General features: G+C 37.2%; 1 pseudogene; it reads right to left on the minus strand.

Moving 5' to 3' along the window:
* Window positions 1-1,057: 1,057 nt before the first annotated feature.
* On the minus strand, window positions 1,058-4,324 carry LOC115994305 (annotated as a pseudogene).
* Window positions 4,325-5,860: the final 1,536 nt, after the last annotated feature.

A 5,860-nucleotide genomic window follows, 5' to 3' on the forward strand; every position in this document is an offset into this window, starting at 1 on the left:
ATTCATCGTAGATACCTATATTCAGTAACATGCTGCAGAATTGTAAGTACTGAAGATCTCAGAGTTTTGGAATTTGGGCTTGGTTCACCTTTGTATTTCAATATCTGCTTAAAACGGTAGCTCGTTTCTGCTGCCCTCAGAATGCTGAAACAACATTCTGAAGATGGATCAAACTTGTGGGAAAAGTGCTGCTTATGCATGCACTAAAGAGTGAAAGATGTTGGAATCTCTTGCCCCCTCCCCTCCCCCCGCTCTCCTCTAGTTGAATAGCACTAGAGAGACCCTCTTCAATCTGATGTTGGGGTAAACCATGGTCAATGCATCAATCACAAAGCGCTCAACTACAGCGAAAACTTTGAAATTGATAAATACACCTCACCCATATGTGCTTTTGGCTGCATTTAATTTGCCAACTTATGGTTCAAAAAGTCACATTTTGCCCATATGAAGTTTAATTCATTGATAGCCCCGAATGTTAAAATCATATTCTTTGAAAAGTAAACCGAAAAACAAATTAGTAACCTCATTACAAGCTAAATACTTTAAGTTTATGAACCAAAAACAAATATACAATTAGACCTTTGAATGGACAAAGTCATCCTCGCACAGAAGTCATCCACTAATTTATGATGAGATGGTTGTTGGTGACGTGAAGGGATTCCTCATTCTAGAAATTTTATGTTTATCTATGTAGATCAGTGATGAATTGATTAATGATGTCCTCATCACTTTCTCAATCCTGGCCCTACTGTTGACATGTAGCCATTTCTACTATTTAGTCTGTAGATATGCCTACAATTTGGATGGTTTGCCGATCCACCAAGTAGTTCACTTTGGAACTTATTAATTGATTCTCAGGAACATTGTAAGCTACTGGCCAATGATTGGTGTACATGGATGTGTTTCTCCGTATTGGAAACAGTTTAGGACCCAAAATTATGTTTAATCTAGACTACAGTTAATTGTGTGATTGTAAATGATCTTTATGTAACTTCATATGTTCCATCTGTTAAATAACAAACAGAAACAGAAAAAAAAATGTACATTATGACCTAAACGAGTTTCACTGAGTTGGATTTTCACAAGCTCCTCCACCGAGAGACCTAAAATCATTCCTTCTAATGATCTCAATAACTTTTAACTCTCTCTCTCTCTCTCTCTCTCTCTCGGAGAGAGAGCGGGGGGTTTGAAAATTTTTACAACTCTCAAGACAGGAGCTTCATTCCATGCGTCACTTTAAGTGAAGTGCTTCTTTTGGCCTTCCCAAGAGAGATAAGATTGTTGCTGAGATATTCCTTGCGGAGAGCCCAACTTCCTCAATCTGATCTTGTGGTGATCCATGGTCAATATATCTATCAGGAAGCACCATTGCTCTCAACTGCAAAGAAAGCTCTAAAAAAATTAGAACTAGAAAAAAAATAAAAATAAAACAACAGTAACAACAAAGCCTTACTCCCAAAACCTTGATAGGGAGTTTGAAGTATCTAACATCGAAGGAAATTACCTTGAGGGGTCCATCTAGAATACCGGTTAAGCTTAGGTAGTGCAATACATGAGATCCAAAACCTCCAATTGAACCCTCTTGCACTGTAATTAGAATTTCATGTTCATTAGCCAATTGCTTGATGAGATCTGTGTCCAAAGGTTTACAAAATCTTGCATCAGCCACTGTCACAGATATGTCTCTACTTTTCAGAATATTTGCTGCTTGCAGGCATTGTTGAACCATAGAACCATATCCCAAAAGAGCAATTCTGCATCCTTCCAACAGTATTCTGCCCTTTCCAATCTATTCAATATTTGTAAAATTAAAAACGGTTAATTTATTTGTTTTTTAAGTAAGCTCTCTTTTATATGTTAAATGGTTAATTAAGCTAACCTCAAGAGGTGTTCCCTTGTTATTAAACGGAAGAACTGCTCCAATACCATAGCCTCTTGGAAACCTAAAGCAGCTGGGTCTGTCATCTGTGACTGCCACTGTGGCAACCATGTGCATCAGTTCAGCTTCATCAGACGGAGCCATGACCACCATGTTAGGCAAGCAAGCCATGTATGTAATATCAAATGCTCCACAATGGGTGGCTCCATCTGCACCAACCAAACCAGCTCAATCCATTGTGAAGCGGACTGGTAGTTTTTGAAGATCTACATCATGTACCACCTTCATTCCCATTGTAAAATATTAGTTTGAAATTTTGCAATGAAAGTCTGAAAACACAATAAAAATTTAAAAAGAAAACCAATCCTTGTCAATTTTGTCTACTGTTATATTATCACCTCACCTGGTCATACCCGCGCTGCAGGAATGACGAGTAGATAGCACAGAATGGCTTGAGGCCCCTGTGGCCAAACCAGCTGCAAATGTCACAGCATGTTGCTCAGCGATCCCCACATCAAAGCAGCGATTTGGAAACTTCTTCTGGAAATAATTGAGACCAGTCCCACCACCCATTGCTGCATGGATGGCTACAATCTTGTTGTCTGCTTCAGCTTCTTTAATTAGAGATTCAGCAAAGTACTAAATATATGTAAGTGTTGTGGATTTGGTTTTAAATTGCTGGCCTATTTTGGGATCAAACTTGACAACCCCTGTAAGCATAACAGAATAAGAACCTTCTTAAGAACTCAAATAAACAAGGCGATGGATTATAAAATTTCAGTCTCACCATGCATTTTATCAGGTGCTGCGTCAGCTGGTGGATAGCCCTTCCCTTTCTCTGTCACCATGTGGATCAAAACTGGCCCTGGTGTAGGCATTTCTTTTATTTTTTGAAAAATGGTGACTAAATCTTCAACATTATGACCGTCCACAGGACCAATGTAATATAGTCCAATTTCCTCGAAGGGAGTAGACCCAGAGGCACTAATCATACCCCTTGCATATTCATCTACCTTCGCAGCTACTTGATGTGCTTGCCCTCCAATTTGCTTTGTGATGCTCTTTTAACATATAAAATACTAGTGATTATCTTTTCACATATTTTAAGGGAGATGTAAGGAATTGGAATAGGAAGGCAACATGTTTAAGCTTAGAGGTTTACTTTTGCTGCTTCACGAAGTTTGCGGAAGTTGGTGCTTGCTTGGAGCTTCGCTAAAGCGCTGCTGAGGGTTTCCACTGGAGTTGCAGGGCCATCAAGAGTAGCTGTGGGTAAAGAGACTTGCTTGTTGTCATTCAGTACAACGATCAGGTTAGAATCAAGATATCCTGCATTGTTCATGGCCTCATATGCTTGCCCTGCAGTCATGGCTCCATCTCCAATCACTGAAACGACATTGTTCTTCTTCCCTAAAAGATCCCTCGCAACTGCCATGACTGCCATTTTTATTTTTTATTACAAGAAGATGATCATTGAACTTAGAAATTTTCTTTTATGTATCTCAAATTTACATTTATATAATAGAGAAAAGGAGTGAAAAAAGAAAAAAGAAACGTGAGATCCTACACACCAAGGCCAGCAGATATGCTTGTAGAACTATGCCCTGCACCAAAAGCATCATAAATGCTCTCGTCCCTTTTAGGAAACCCTGAAAGCCCAGAAGTTTTCCTTATGGTGTGCATCCTTGACCTCCTTCCTGTAAGAATTTTATGTGGGTATGTCTGCAAGACTTACTTTTTAGAACCTTTGGCTCAGCACATTGAAACACTATTTTCTAAAAAATTGTTCTGACTCGAGCAAATCAACTTTTTTAAGGAAATAAATTGCTTACCTGATGCCCCACATCCCATATGATTTTGTCTTTGGGGGTGTTAAACACATGATGCAGATCCACTGATAACTCCACCACTCCTAAGCTTGAACTAAGATGCCCACCTATCTTTGATACTGTGTATACTATATCTGCTCTAAGCTCTGCAGCTAGTTGTTCAAGATCCTGAGAATATATTTTAATTAATGATAACCAAAAACAAAAAGTAGTGGAAAGACTAAAAAAGACAAAAAACTTTGGGCCGGCTGTGAACAAGGAGACTAATTAGCTAGTCTTGATTTATTGAATTCAACATGTAAGAAACTGGACAAAAAAAAAAAATCTAACATGTAACTGGACAAAAAAAAAAACCCCATTAACAGAAAAAAATGATCACCATGATGAATGATGATGCATAATTACAGTATAGTTTACCTGTGTGGATAGATTCTTCATGTGAGCTGGGTAATTAATATTGTGATATGGTGGGTTTTTCGCCTGAGAAATTGATCTTCCATTCATTTTTTTATTTCCATATCATCTTCCCTCCCTCACCATCTGAGCCACTAATTAGCGAAGCTCTCAAGCAGGACTGTAACACATCATTAACCACCATTGCATCATTGATAATCATGGTTTTGAGATCATAAAACTCACAAACAGAAAAAGAAACACTAAAACAATGATCTTAGGATAACTTCAAAAGTGAGAAACATTATGTGAGAAACAATGATTTGGCCTTGGTGGCTTCAGGTGTTGAAAATTTCAGAGCCTAGAGAAATGAAGTGGGACTGAGAAGGCTATGTGCACTTCAGAGTTTAAACTTTCAAAGACGGGGGTACAAGAATCAAGTTTATATATAGTAGGCGAAGGACAGAGAGAGGACCACCTACGTGGCATAATCACTTGAACGAGTTTTTTGAGAAACTAAAGGAATTTTTTTTCTAAATAACAATAAATATTAAAAAATTTAGTTAGTTGTCAAGTTGTAAAAGAATATTGAAAACTAATATTTCAAGTGTCTAAAACTAGAGTTCCAATATAAAACTCGAGTTTTTAAGTCTCGATTTGCATGTGATGGTAGCTGAGGTGGAGGAAAAGTCCACGTAGAACTCGAGTTTTTAAAACTCGATTTGTTGTGTGGAACTCGAGTTTTAAAGACTTAAGTTCCATAAAGAGATTTCACACCTCAAAACAGAAACGTGAAGAACACCAGAACAGAAACACACAAAAACACGAGGAACACTCTGGAACACAAAGGAATAACCAACAAATCAGAAGAAATACGAAGGGTCAACAAATCTGAACAACAAATCAGAAATCCCAAATCAGAAACGACAGAGGCAGTGGCGGTGAAGCTCTGTTGTGTTCTTCTTCATTGTGTTCTTCCGTCCTAGGAGCGACGGAGGCAGTGGTGGCGAAACTCCGTTGTGTTCTTCTTCATCCTGTTCTTCCGTGGGTTCTTGTTCTTCGTCGTCAGATCGCTACGTTCTTCAGGTCTCTTCGTCTCTGTTCTTGCTCTGTTCTTGCTGCGTTCTTCAGGTTTTGTGTTTCTTCAAGTCCGACAAAAATCGAGTTTGTAAGACTCGGTTTTTGTTTTTTAGAACTCGAGTCTTATAGACTCGAGATCTATGTGGCACTTCAAGCCCAGTTAGCAATTCACAGCTAGTGCAAAGCGAGTTTCTAAAACTCGTTTTTTAATTGGATCTCGAGTTTCTAAAACTCGAGATACTAGTTTTCTTAAATCTTTCAAATGTTGCCTAACTTACTACATACAACCCCCTCACACCGTTACTCTGCAAATTCCCCCAAACTAAACAGTAAACGGTAATAATAATAAAAGTTTTAAAAATTTATCAATTAGGATATATGTTCTTTGTGCTCTTAATGTTAAATTTCATACCAATCGGATGCTATTTATTATTTTATTAAAAAACTTATATTTTATGTATAACCAGTATGTAACCCATGCAAATGCGTGAATGCATTTAAAATTAACACAATTTTTATTATAAAAATATAAATAATTAGTCAAATTATTATAATAAAAAAATAGCATGTAACACATGCATACATATATATACATTTAAATTAAACACAATTTTTATCATAAAAATATAAATAATTAGCAAAATTATATACTTTTTTAAAGTAAACATAATTAATCACATAT

The sequence above is a fragment of the Quercus lobata genome, chromosome 6 (genome assembly GCF_001633185.2).
Source record: "Quercus lobata isolate SW786 chromosome 6, ValleyOak3.0 Primary Assembly, whole genome shotgun sequence".
NCBI lineage: Eukaryota > Viridiplantae > Streptophyta > Magnoliopsida > Fagales > Fagaceae > Quercus > Quercus lobata.